The sequence below is a fragment of the Charadrius vociferus genome, unplaced genomic scaffold, assembly GCF_000708025.1.
Source record: "Charadrius vociferus isolate BGI_N301 unplaced genomic scaffold, ASM70802v2 scaffold16, whole genome shotgun sequence".
Lineage (NCBI taxonomy): Eukaryota > Metazoa > Chordata > Aves > Charadriiformes > Charadriidae > Charadrius > Charadrius vociferus.
The window spans coordinates 3,707,082-3,721,454 of NW_009649167.1; the positions used below are offsets into that span (position 1 = coordinate 3,707,082).

At 41.3% G+C, this 14,373-nt stretch overlaps 1 protein-coding gene across 1 annotated transcript in view; it reads left to right on the forward strand.

The window, feature by feature from the left end:
* Positions 1-14,373, forward strand: part of FREM2 (FRAS1 related extracellular matrix protein 2) — a gene marked incomplete at its 3' end in the record, with an annotated part of 121,711 nt that overhangs the window by 40,979 nt on the left and 66,359 nt on the right. The window lies entirely within an intron of this gene.

The following is a 14,373-nucleotide window of genomic DNA, read 5'->3' on the forward strand; positions in this document are numbered from 1 at the left end:
GGCAAGATTTGCCAGGGCTTGCCTGTCAGGTATGGTCATGAAGTCAAGATTTGTATCAGAACGTACAATATCATGCAATTCATTAATAACCTTTATTTACTGCTCATTTGAAATATATGTTGCCGTGTCTGGCATGTCCGAGGTAGTACCTGCTGCCTAGAAAGCTATCCTGATTGCATACAGATTTAAAACACCACATTGACAGTGTAATTGTCATTGAATTCACCACCCTCTTAATTGACTCTTTCTGTATTTTTCATTTCAATTATGGACATTTGCATGCTAGTACAATAGAGATCTTGAATAACATGTTATGAAAAACAATCCCGTGTTTTAATAAGTATACACAGAAAAATTAATTTTTTTAACTGGATTTAAAAAAATAAATAGTTGTAACAAAATAAAATTAGTTCAGGTTCACCTATGAATGGATTGTTCTCAGGTCTGCCTTCTTTGGTCTCTGGGCTTGATGTAGATGCAGTTGGACTTTCATACTTCAAAGAAATATTCCTTTAAAGGATAATATTATGAGCACTACAGTGCTAGAAAGTCTTTTTATTACAGAAATATTTGTCTTACCTGTTCTGCGTCATATCAAATAAAGAATATATGAAAATGTATTTGTATCTCACATGCTAACATGTAAGCAATCATGGAACGCTTTGTTGAGAGAGAATTGAAATTTGGGTATAGTGATTGCCAGATAAAATTATGAAGGTGAAGGGGGAGTACACAAGGGAGTAACATGCAGCATAAGATAAGAAAACTGTGAGCCAGTGGTTTGGAGAAAATGGGACATGTATCGGTGTAGATGCAACTGTACATGTGAAAAAGCTTGATTTTTACTTTTGAACAGTTGTAGAGAAAGAACAAAGACGAAGAAGGATATTAATAGAGAAACAGAGACTGAAAGGAAGGTGCCATACATCCAGGAACCACTTAGGAAAAAATGAGGTTTTAAAATTGTTATGAAATTAATTTAAGTAATAGAAGGGATTTTCCCTGGAGCAACATGAAATTGCAGTACTTTCTGGTGCACTGCAGAAAAAAGGGTAATGATTTAGGAAGTCTAAAGAATTAAAGTAATCAAAATGGGAAGTGAATCTGATGTGAGGATTTCTGTGTAATTTGTCTTCTTGTGCTGCTCTTTCTTTGCCAGCTGGAGCTTTAAGTTATATACACACATACTTCTTGCTTAACTTGCATTGTGTGCTAAACTGGGCATTCTCTTTTCTTTAAAAATAGGGGCTTAGTTTGGAATATCAGGGTGAAATGTCACTCTTTACAATTTGGTTACTTTTTATATATGTCTTTTGCTTCTCCTTATGTATTTAATTAAGAGATCTCTGAGCTTAGGCAGAAATATGTTCTTGATAGTTTTACTTTAAAACGAAAAATGTCTTTCTGTGGGGTCTTTGAAGCAAATCTATCTAATGTGTAACTGAGTATCCTTTGCCTTTTGCTTTCATCATCAGAAATATGTCACACATTGTAAGAATCTAGGAGGACCTAAATCCTTTCTTCTGTTATGGTTGTGTTTGGTATATCAAGAAATCCTTCATTAGGTGAAACTAGTGGGGTTTCGATGAAGTTGATTGGAAGATTTGCCGAAGTGCAGGTTGCCCATTAGAAGTCCCTGAAGGTATGTTACCACTGCAGCTGTGACCTGGGTCCGAGAGCTGATCTCAGCCATGCAGGTGATCCAGGTCTCCCCGTGGGTCTCCATATTGCAGGGCTGCAGTCCACTCGCAGCACGTGGCCATCCACGCTGGGACTGCCAGAGCTGGGTTTGCAGATGGCTTTTCTAAAGCACAGGTAGCAGGTTCTTATGGCCTCACTGAACTGAGGTGCCCTGCGATATTTTTTCTTCCAAGTTGGGAGAATCTCTGAACAAACTGGTGTTGAAGTGGTGTTCTTGGCTTACACAGGAGCGTGCTGCTCTGTCTGTCCATTCCAGGTGTGCCAGCACCCAGCACACTCCGATGACCGTTTTCTGCTTCTGGCCATCCTGTTGCTGCAGCCAGAAAGATATAGAAGCATAGTGCTACAGGAGCCTCAGAAGATGGAGTAAGTTTTAGCAAGAGGGTCATACGGTTTGGGTGAAGATGCAGCAAGGTGGAGACAGATGAAGCAATGACTGCAGGTTCTCTATGCAGGGAGCTGAGCTTCTAATGCAGATTGCAATACTGGTATTCTTGACCAGTCTCATATTGCCTCTGTTCTTAACTATTCTTGTTCAGCCACATACCTCTTTCTGAAGAGATTTAAGCTTTGTATATATTCAGATGGATGGCTGCTCCAACAGATCAGTTCCCCAGACTGTCCTTTTGTTTGTGCTCTACCAAGTGATTACACTATTAAGCATCCCCGGAACAAATAAACCATGATGATTAGGAATTGTATGTAAGGAAGTAGATTTAACTGGAGCTTTTTGAGAATCTGCCATGAATGCTAGTTTGCACTAGTCTGCCAAGAGCTGTGGTTGATCAGATTGATATCATCAAGTAAAATATAGGTTTTCTATATGGAGTTGGGGGTTTGGGAGGTGTTTGCTCTTTTGGGTGCTGTGTTCTTTGGCATATGCTGCAGTCACTAAGCGTTAGGCCTAGAGCTTTTATTATGCAACTGCAAGGGCACTGCTGATTTCTATGGCCATTACAGAGGGTTAGGAAAGTACTGTTGTCATCACTTAGGCTACTTCCAAGCAAGCTTGGAATAGGGAATGCTTTGTGCTTCCACACCTCTGTGTGGCAGGAGGAAGAAAAGCCGCTGCAATGGAGATGCGTGATGCTGTTAAACACTTGGCCATTTAGGTGCTTTTGGTTTTATGGGATTAGAAGAACTGATGATAATTCATGAAAATTTAGAATAAAATCTTCTTGTTTCTTTTCCCATCTTATGTCCATATAATGAACAACTCAAGCGAAAAAAAACCACCAAAACAGCCCTGCAAGTTTTGCTAGCAAACAAAATGTTGTTGAAATTAAAAGTGCTGCACTGAAATTATGAAATCAAGCTGAGGGAAAGTAAAACATGAAAGTAGACATAAAACCCGAGAACAGTGCATCCCCTTGCAAGACATGCAGAGTTCTTCATTGTCATAGAAAAATAAGTTGGTTTTTTTTGTCTTCATGCCACCTGAATTCTGCCAGTGGAGCGGTCATCTCTGATGGGCTTGTCACCTCTGTGTCTCATGAAGTGGAACTGACACCTTGCCTTATCACTGGAGATCTCAGTGTTGTTCCCCTAATCTCTTTGTACTGGAGATACATGTGAAGTTTCACCAAAAAGCGGTGGCTCCTGAGTTACGCAGATGTTTTTGAAAATTTTATCTGGTAAGGGAGAACTTCAGAGAGGAATTCAGGATTAATTATATGAGCAAACTCACAGTTATTTGAGGGCTGAACTAATTGCTTCCACCCTGTGCTAAACTTGACCTGATGCCCTACAGAGCTGCTTGCCTATCTGAACATCATCCTCCCCAGCATGTCTCATAGTTCCCTTGTTATTATTTTTCCATTTTCTGGGTTTTCCCAGGCCCCTTAACCTTAACCCTGGGTAATACAGAGTTAAGTGCAATTCTGTATTGCTGGAAGTGCACTTCAAAATTTACAAGAGAGAATAAAATTTGGTTATACCCAGTCTTAAGTCTTAGAACTTTATTTATCTGATTTTTCTACTGGTGAGAGAAGTGTCAGCAGACTGGTCTTTTGTCACAAGAGTGTATACAGTTACATATGTCCTTTGTAGGATATGATTTTTTCAGTGTCTTAAGGAGGTATTTAAAAATGCAGTTCTCATTTTAATAGAAAACTGATCCTACTTTCAAAAATTAAAATCAAAATAACTTGTCCTGAGAAATTAATTTCTTCTCGAGTCCCTGAAATGTGGTCACAAAGACACATACATAAAAATGTTTTGTTGTAAGCGTCTCTTCTCATCTCCCTGTGTCTTCACTTCAGAAGATCTTTATCTACTGTGCTTGAGAAGAAAACAAGGGGTTGGAGTGAGGCACTAGACCAGGCTGAGACTGAAATCTCTATTCAGTGTTTCAGTCATGTCTCAGCTGGCTGGTAATCTTGGGTATATCCCTTTGTCTCTCAGTCGCAGTTCACATTGGTAGGAAAAAACCCACCTGTCTGCCTCCTTTTTGTTGTCCTTATTTAGCCTACAACGCCTTTAAACTGTCTTTCAAGGAGGGGATTTATTTCATCAAACTTTAAACTTAGTTAGATACCTATTTTGGGATGAGATGAATCCTACCCTTCCTCTCTGTTGATTAAAGACGGACCTTTAAGGAACTGAAACATGATGTTTATACTGCAGATTACTGCCTTTTTCTTGTCCTTAATATCCAACATGCTGGTGTATCTGAGAATAAAATTACTTGGGTTTTAGAATATAGCTAATAAATACATCACAGATAGAGAGTGATAGCAGGTATGCAAACTATGTTTACATGGATAAAAGATTTACCTATTGAGATTTTGTTGAACTTTGTGGGTGTGGGGGATTGATTATTCAATCCAATGTAATGCAATGGGGAAAAAAAAAAACCACCGAAACTAACGACTGTAAAATGTAGCATAATCTTCCTTAGGCTGCTTGCAGTCTCGTGCCTTAAATTCTGACTAGACTGCTGTCTTCAGTGTCTTGCACTTGTATTATAAATAAAAATCTTGGAGTTGCCAGTGCTGGTATGAGCTATAGAAAAAAAAACAGATGAAATCTGATATGATGGTCTGCAGGCTGGAAAGCTGCAATTTGTTAGCTAGCAGGGGAAACAGAGGTGGCCATGACAAACAGATGAGCTACACAAAAGGGTTCAGAAAACGTGACTGAAATGGGGTGAGCTGTGTGTAGGAGATCTGAAGAACAGTGCGTTACTGAATCTGGAGGGGAACCCACATGGCACCGAGCCAGAGAAACCTCACCTTTGTACTCCTGCACAGGACTGCCCTGAGGAACTGCGTCGGGAATACGTGTTTGATTTGCTTAATGGAACTCTTAAGGGCTCTGATGAACACGTTTGTGCCATTTATTACTGGCAGGCCTCGCAAAGGAATTCTCATTTTATTTGGAATCCAGGAGTGGTTTGGGGAACTGGCAGAGGGTTAATACCTGCAAAGCTCCAAGGTATGTGAAGCACTCACCATACCTGCTCACAGCTTAATACACTGTTTGCCAATGGGCTGTGTCATGTCACTTGATGGGACATGCCAAGTCCTATGATAAAAGCAAGGCTGTGACACTAAGCTGTTGCTGGAGAACATACATTTTAGCAGGGCTCTGTTGATCATGGCTCACTTGTAGCTTGTATCCTTGTGGCTATGTAGCATAACAACCTCTCCTTTGCTCTGACAAAACAAGTCAAATTCAGTCGTTGATTGCAGCTCGCCTCTGGGACGTGGTGCTGTGAAGCAAAAAAAGCCAGGGCATGGTACTGCAGGTGTTCAAGGTACAGGCTCAGCCATGGGGATCGTGGAATGGGATTTACATGTGTTTATTTTCTGCTCGCTTGACAAGGTCTGTGCTCACAATAAACCACCACCTCCCTAATTAGCTAGGAAGCTCCCAACAGCCTCCTAAAGTGAGGCTGCAGCATAAGAGATTGTTATTTTTGCACCATATCTAGCACATGAAAAATATACTTTTGCACTGCCTGTCCCCCTCTCTATATTTTGTTTTATTTGGTATGTATGTGTGTGGCCACTGGAAAAGGGAACTTGAAACTCACAGCACTGTGCTGTGTTCAGAATCTAGTAGGGGATGTTTACTATATTTGGGCCATATTTTTAGGCAACGAGGTAAAATGAAGAAGATAATCTCCTGATTTTTAAAAACCTGAGCATTGCCACCTTTTTTTCTCAGTGTCAGAAATGTGGAATGAATCTTGGAAAGCACTGAAACAGAAATAACATGAAAGCTTTTTGGCTTTGTAATAAAAATTATACTTAAAAATCCCCTTGGGAGCTACATTAACATTAATACTGTGTTTTTCTAGGTGATGGCATTAGCATAAGCATCAAAAATATCTGTTAGCAAACTGACGGATATTTTGTGATTACCAGTATTTCACACATTTATTGTGGTGAACGTTGGTTAAACATACAACAAGCAGTGATTTTAATTCACTCTTTTTTTTTTTTTTCCCCCTGCCCTTTCTGGCATAAAGTACATAAACCCTGAAAGATAATTTTTAACCTAGGAGTTACCCATTCATTAGCAAAGTTGAAAGCAGGATACATTAAGTAGTTGTTTCCTGACCTCAGAGAGAGCTGCCTGTGTGCTTTCAGATCTGTGTCCAATAATTGGTTCTACCTAGGGGGAAGAAAAGAATGAAACCACACATACTGACTGAATGACCACTGAAGAGTGCTTCCAGAGTAATAGTTGGCTTCTAGCAATGCTCCCGTTCACGTGACATAGTTTGGAATACCTTTTATGTTACCGAGGCATGTCTCCTACCTTAAGCTTTTAAAAGGTCATTGTTGAAAAGCAGGAAGATTGATTAGCTAGTGTTCGTGTTGTGGTCAAAAATGTTAACAGGCTGTCAATAAATGAAAATGTGTGTGTGAGAGAAATTTATTTTTCTGAACTTTATTATCTATGGGTATACCAGACTGCTAATAGCAAACTGTACCCTTTAGTTACATTACTTAAATGCTTCTTCAAGTTAGGACTCCAGAGTTGTCTTTAGTTTGAGTCTTGCCTATGTACAAAATCTGGTAAATCCAGCAGGTTAGTGCTTTTACCTTGAGCTAACAGCCTTAGCAAGGGAGTCCATTCCAACTCCATTTAGTGCAACTCATCAGCTACTAACACAATACCTTTGTCCTGGAGAGTCATTCTAGAGCGTCTTTGGTCTTGTCCATTTTCACTTAGCCTAAACTGACTTGAACGGCGTGAACTCAATTGTAATGAGAATGCTATGTCAAGAGAGAAAATAACCTTACAACTATAAGCAATCATGCTTTTGGAAGGTTTAATATGTGTATTTTACAAGGGATGTTTGAGCAATCCTTTGAATGAGATTCTTATGTTGCTTCTCGGAAGTTAAACTCACAGATAAGTGGCAATAAAAGCATTTGAAAAATCTTTTTTCCTTTATGTAATTTTTTTGTATTTTACACTTCACATAGCTTGATTGGCAAAACCAGACTTGTTTTTTTATCGCATCCTACCTATATAACCTTTTTCACTTTCTTACTCTCCTTTGTATTATTTCTGAATTCATTCTGCTGTAGTGAAAGTGCTAGGATGAAGGCTATGAACAACCTCTTTAGTTCATGCTACAGATAGATAGTGAACTTCAGGAAAAGTATTGAGAAACTGCATTCCACCTCCTTTGCTGTGTATCATGCCTGCTGAATTGACAGAGAAGAGGAATCAAGAGGGGCTGATATCTTACTCTCCGGTACACTCTCCAAAGGTGGTCAGCCGGGTGGAGTGATGTCGTTGTAGAGATGGACACGACACTCAATATCCAGTTACAGCAATCGTCCTCCTTTATTTTACAAGCAGTGCTCTTTTATATCCTCTTAGCTGGTTGCTTATCTGTGCATATATTCTAACATTCTACTTTTGCCCAATCCACTCTCACATCACACACCATTCAGCCAATACAATTGTTGATCACGCACTGTTCATGCTCTGAGAAAAGCCAGGATGTTTGCCACCCCTTATCTTGTTTGCTCAGATCTTCTCAGGATTCTTCTGTCTCCTCAAGGGTACACGGGTATCTGTTCAGGGTCAGTGTTAAACTTATATTTTGATCCCTCGGACCAGCCGAGGTCTCCCACAGAGTGGCACTGTCTTTCTTCATCCTTGTACAGTAGAGACTGAACTGAGCCAGGGCTTGCACCATGTCTGTACCAAGATGGTGCTATTTCAGGGTTGGACTGGTAAGGGAGAAGAGAGCAGGTTTGATGCAAGGGGCAAGGCTGCAAGGAACTGGGTTGTGGTGACAAGAAGCCGATTTCGCTTTTTATGCCAGTCACACAAGGACCAGCTATTCTGGTGACACTTTGAATGAATCAGCTTTATGGAGCCTTTAGCTCACAGTGCTATGAAACACCTGCTGGGAAATAAGATTAAAAGTTTGGAAGTGAGTTGGGGAGGCGACTGGCTAGACTGTGAAAATGTTGTCTAAATAGTTTGGCAGATGAAGACTTAGAAGAAACACGTAAGTGTATTTTTCTAAAACTGTCAGATTAGAGGACAGTTTGGCTTGTACTTATTTGGCAGGTTAGAGGTGGAAGTTATTATGAAAGCATTCATGGAAAGGGGCAACCACAGACCCTTTGTAAGGGGATCACGCTTACAGAAGAGAATAAAGTAGGACTGAAAAAAAGCAAAACTGGAAAACTGCTACAGCAGGAAGATCTTTACCTGAAATATATTCCAAATACAGCTCAGCACATGTGTCAATTTTGCATTTCTCTTCTGTGGGAGAAGGCAAGATACATAGAATAAGCACCAGCAGCAGAAGTAGAGTTTCTCAGTGGGCCCTTATTTTCCTTGCTGTTTTAACTTCCTCTTTCTGGGGTTAGATGCATCACGTACCTAAAAGTGTTCAGGAATGGAAAACGTTGGAGTGAGCTTCCCTACCGGTGGGTTAGTGCCTTTCTGGTTAGCCAGTAGATGTCATCACAAGACTGAGCCTCTTTGTCCTGGAGCTGTGCAGAACCCTTCCCTAATCCTTCACATCCTTGCCAGCTCATGACTGGCAGAAACTACATTGCCGCACTTGAGTGTGTATTTTCTGGCTGGCAGTGCATGTAGGCTAACAAAGTGGTTCAAAGTATAAGTCATCGTACAGAGGAAGTGCTGCTTGCTGAGACACCTTTCCGATGAGGAAATGGTTCTCCTTGAGCTCTGCTGGCAGCACACAAGAAGAATTTGAAAGACTGTTTTCAACACAATAAGGTAACAACGATGACTGTGGGAATTAGGAAATAGTAATGACAACGTACTCAATAACATAAGGGATCACTAGTGTCTTACAGGCAAGGCTCCAGATGTTCCCTCCACCTACAGCTGCAGAACCCAGCCTGTATCTTGTGTTCCAGAATGGAAGGGTATGATCTGCAAAAGCATCCAGTGTTAACCTAATTCTGTCCTTGCTGAACAGTAATAGGAAATTTACCATTGATCTTATCAGAGAGAGAAAAAAAAAAGATTTAAAATAAAAAAAAAAAGTCCTTTCCTGAATTTTTAATTTTAAAGGCATATTTCCAGTCCTTATACTCAAGAAAAGTGTTTTAAGAATGGGTTGCCTGAATGTGCCTCTTTAATATCTTTATCAATGATCTGGATGAGGGGATCGAGTGCACCCTCAGTAAGTTCACAGGTGACACTAAGCTAGGCGGGCGTGTTGATCTGCTTGAGGGTAGGATGGCTTTACAAAGGGATCTGGACTGTCTGGACCCATGGGCCGAGGCCAATGGTATGAGGTTCAACAAGGCCAAGTGCCGGGTCCTGCTCTTGGGTCACAACAACCCGGCCGGCTGAATATGAGCGGGCAGTGTGCCCAGGTGGCCAAGAAGGCAAACAGCATCCTGGCCTCTATCAGGAATAGTGTGGTGAGCAGGACTGGGGAAGTGATCATCCCCCTGTACTTGGCACTGGTGAGGCCCCGCCTTGAGTACTGTGTCCAGTTTTGGGCCCCTCACTGCAAGAAGGACATTGAGGTGTTGCAGCGTGTCCAGAGAAGGGTTACAAAGCTGGTGAGGGGTCTGGAGGACAAGTCTTATGAGGAACAACTGAGGCAACTGGGGTTATTTAGCCTGGAGAAGAGGAGGCTGAGGGGAGACCTTATCACTCTCTACAACTACCTGAAAGGAGGTTGTAGAGAGGTGGGGGCTGACCTCTTCTCCCTAGTGACAACTAATGGGATGAGTGGAAATGGATACAAGTTACATCAAGGGAGGTTTAGATTGGATATTAGGAAAAAAAAAATTCACTGAAAGGGTTATCACACATTGGAACAGGCTGCCCAGGGAGGTGGTGGATTCGCCATCCCTGGAGGTGTTTAAAAAAAGGGTAGATGTGGTACTTGGAGACATGGTTTAGAAGTGGTTTTGTCAGGGTAGGTTAATGGTTGGACTTGATGATCTTAAAGGTCCCTTCCAGCCTCAGCAATTCTATGATTCTATGATTCTATACATGTCCTGGAATAGTGCAAGCAGGGTAAAACTATGAGGTAGCCCTTTGGCCTCTAGCTGCTCCTTCACAACAATGTAGATTTTCCATAGGTCCCAAGTCATGGACCTATGACAGTCCCTGCTATCCTGTACTGATGTCTGGTTTCCATAACCATCTTAAATTGCACTACATGCCAGTGTTTAGGCATCTGAATCACATCAACATGGTATTTTTTTTCTTCTGGAATCTATAAGCATGCCGTAGCAGTTAGCATATGTATGACCTTCCCCATATATGCATCTCAGTAAGTTAAGACTGAGGCCCTCTCAGACAATCATCAGAAGCAGCTGTGGTGGTTTAAGATATTATTGTCCTTCAGCTGTTCATTACTAAACCTCTGCTAAACTCTTCAACCTCGTAGAAGAGACAATAGAACTCTGTCTTTCTCTGCTTCAGCATAATGCCATCTGAGTTACCTTAACTTGGTGATGAAGGGTGTTTAAACTAAGCTGGTTAACTTGTGCTGGAGTAGACGAGAGAAGCTCACAAGATCTATTCATTTACATTGCTAGAGGGATGACAGCCTCCAGCAGAGGAGCAGAAACAAGCAGCCAAGGTATATTAGCTTCTAATACTGTCTCATTCATTTTTTTATTGAATGTCTGGCTGGCGCCTAAAACTAAATATCACAATTTAAATAGCTGTGACATAGCTAATCTCCCTCATATGCTCACTCCAGTATTTTACAGTATTGTCCCTATCCAAGACTAACCGGACACCAAAATCTCTGGCTTGCCATTTGCTCATCTCTCAGCATTCCCAGCTGCCCCTGTCTGATAAATACATGTGTACTGGAGTGTTAATTCAGTGCCCTGAAACCAAAAATGCAGAGGCAATATTAAATACTCTGTTTTGCATCATAGCCTTATAAAACAGGAATTGTATTGATTCTCACCAGAGTTTAGCTGAACTGAAGAACCTCTTCTGACTTTTGACATGTAGCTGCATCTGCTGTGGAAGTTCCACCTGTCTGTAGTCATTCGGGACCTCCTACAGCATCTGAGTTCAGGTTCCCCCTGGAGCGTGCAACATTTTGCTTACTGACATTTGTCCATGACGAGTCCTACGGAAAGCAGCAGGGCCCATGGAAAGCTGCCAGAGAGATTCTGGCTCAGAGAAAGAGAATACCCTCCGATAGCATTCTGGCATGAATGCTTGTCTGGCCAGCTTGGCCAGCTTTGCCAGCTATGGGGAGGGCAGGCAGGAGCCACCTTCTCTCCCTGTTCATTTTGTACTCCTCTGCTCTGTAGTGCCAGTCATTCCCTTCACAAGAGGGCAAGGACTTAAAGAGCATCCATGCCACAGTAGTGAGATGACCGTTTATGTACTGCTTGTGTTATCTGAGGCAATTTGAAAATGGGCTAAGACTAGTGTTGCACTAAGGACAGCTTAGCAAGAGGAAGGAAGATATCTTGGTAGGAGGAAACCATCAGCTGTGAAGGGGAACTCATTATAGCAGTAGAGAGTACTGCTTGTATAAATGCTGCAATAAAACACGAACTTACTGGATACTTACTGTAAATTGCTTTCATGATGCTCTTTCTTCCAGTTCTTTTAGGCTGCTTGATAATAACGTACTGGCGATGTCTTTTGCATGTATAAAAAGAAATGTTTTGTGTCATAATACTTCTGGATTTTTTTTGCAGGGACTTCATTTTTATTACTAGAGACCAATTTTGACATCATTACTGAAGTTTTGCAAAGTCCACATTGATTTCAGTGCCTGACTTGACTATTAAGTAAAGACTTTGCTCCTAAATGTCCAAATATAACCAACAAATCTCTTTAAAGTGCAGGTTATTGCTATTGAAACTGTCACTTTGAGAAATGTGATAAGATTACAAGGTCAATCATGACAGATGCTTTGTTAAATGAAAACATATGTGACACAATAAAGCATCCAGCATAAAGTTTTATTGTCAGTTTGTTCAGTGTGTAAAACTGCTTCATGGCCATTTTGAAAGACACACAGTATTTGCACACTGTATTTAGTTTCACTCATCAATCAAATCAAGTCAACTGGTCTCTTTCCTTCCCTTATTTTATGCCTGCATTTGGATAAGGAGTACACAGATGTTGCTTGTGGTAAAATCATGCAACTGTCAGCACAAGGCGAGTTAGAGTGGAGAATGGAGACTGCATTTTAGGATCAGTTTTCTGTCTGAGGATTAATGTAATAATCTGCTATTAAATAGGGATGGGTATCTGAAAGTTTTACTGATTACATGATTTTGAAAACCCATCAAGAGCATTAAAAGGATTTGCATCTGAGCAGATGTCCGATATGGTATTCATCTGACTTGAAATAAGAATGGAGGAATTGATAAACCTACAGAAATGTATTCTGCACTAGGAAACAGACCTTGAAAACTACGGTTGAATAATAGAAAGTGCATGTGGAAATTTGTGGAACTTTGTGTTTAAGACTGAGTTTATTGGTAGCTCTCTTTTCTGTCAGTATTACTTTACATTCAGATTTCTTGTTTATTGAGAATCAAAATTAACAGTTACGGGGCTTATTGTAATGTTATGTTTCGGAAGCTGGCTTGATGGATAAACTGTCAGCTTCATTTACTTAAGATGTGAGCTTGGGGGGATGGCAAAGAGAATGTGTTCCTGATGAAGCACAGGGCTGTGCACTGGGACAAGGAAACAGTCCTACAGAACGTGCCGGGGCATGAGTGATGGCGAGGCTATTCTCTTCTGTGTTGGTTCTTATTGCGCTTCCCCCACCCTCTTCCTATAGTATCCAAACACCTTTCAGTAGTACATGAACAAACACGATTAGCATCTGTCACAAAGTGGTCTTTCTTTCATCCTCTCCTTGGGGCAGAATTGTGTGTGTGTGTGTAGTGTAACCTAGCCCTTTTTTTTTTTTTTTTTTTTTAAATGTCTTGGTTACATGTTTGTTAAAGAGAAATCAAAGGTGTATAGTCTTGACTCAAATTGTAAGATTTGTGATGGTTCTTTGTCCCTGGGGGAGTTCATTTCACAGACTCAGACCAGCTCCCAAGCAAGCTGTGTGTCCTGCACAGACAGGCTTTACCTTTGCGGGGGGAAACTCTCTTATGCCTAAGGACTATTGACTAGCTAGTTGAACTGGAGCTTTAAGCAGTGTTTTAAATATGCTCGGTCCAGAATAATGAGTACCTTAAATATTTTTTTCATTTAAACTTAAGTCAAATTTCAATGGCAAGTCATCAAAACCCTCTTTAACAGAAAGACTGGGTGGACTCTTGAAAGTCTGTTGGTCAGATGAATGGGAGTGTTTGGTATCATCTGGTATTCTCTCTGGGCTGAAGGCCACATGTTAAAGATTGATCACATCACTGTGACCATGACAGAAGTGATAAAAACAAGTATAACCATTTCTTCTGTGAGTACTGATAAAAGCAATGCCTTGTTCAGTGACATAATCCTTCCTCTTAGAATCATAGAATCATAAATCATTTAGGTTGGGAAAAACCTTTAAGATCATCGAGTGCAACCATTAACCTAGCACTGCCAAATTCACCACTAAACCATGTCCCTAATCATCACATCTACTCATCTTTGAAATGCCTCCAGGGATGGTGACTCCATCACTTCTCTGGGCAGCCTGTTCCAATGTGTAATAACCCTTTCAGTGAATACATTTTTCCTAATACCCTATCTAAATCTCCCCTGGCGTGATTTGAGGCCGTTTCCTCTTGTTCGATTGCTTGTTACATAGGAAATGAGAACAACCCCCACCTCGCTACAACCTCCTTTCAGGTAGCTGTAGAGAATGATAAGGTCTCCCCTCAGCCTCCTTTTCTCCAGGCTAAATAACTCCAGTTCCCTCAGCCACTCCTCATGAGACTTGTGCTCTAGACCCTTCACCAGCTTCATTGCTCTTCTCCGGACATGCTCCAGCACTTCAATGTTTTTCTTGTAGTGAGGGGCCCAAAACTGGACACAGTACTCAAGGTGGGGCCTCACCAGTGCTGAGTACAGTGGGACAATCACTTCCCCAGTCCTGCTGGCCACACTATTCCTGATAGAGGCCAGGATGCTGTTTGCCTTCTTGGCCACCTGGGCACACTGCCCGCTCATATTCAGCCAGCTACTGACCACCAGCCCCAGGTCCTTTTCTGCCAGGCAGCTTTCCAGCAACTCCTCCCCCAGCCTGTAGTGCTGCACGGAGTT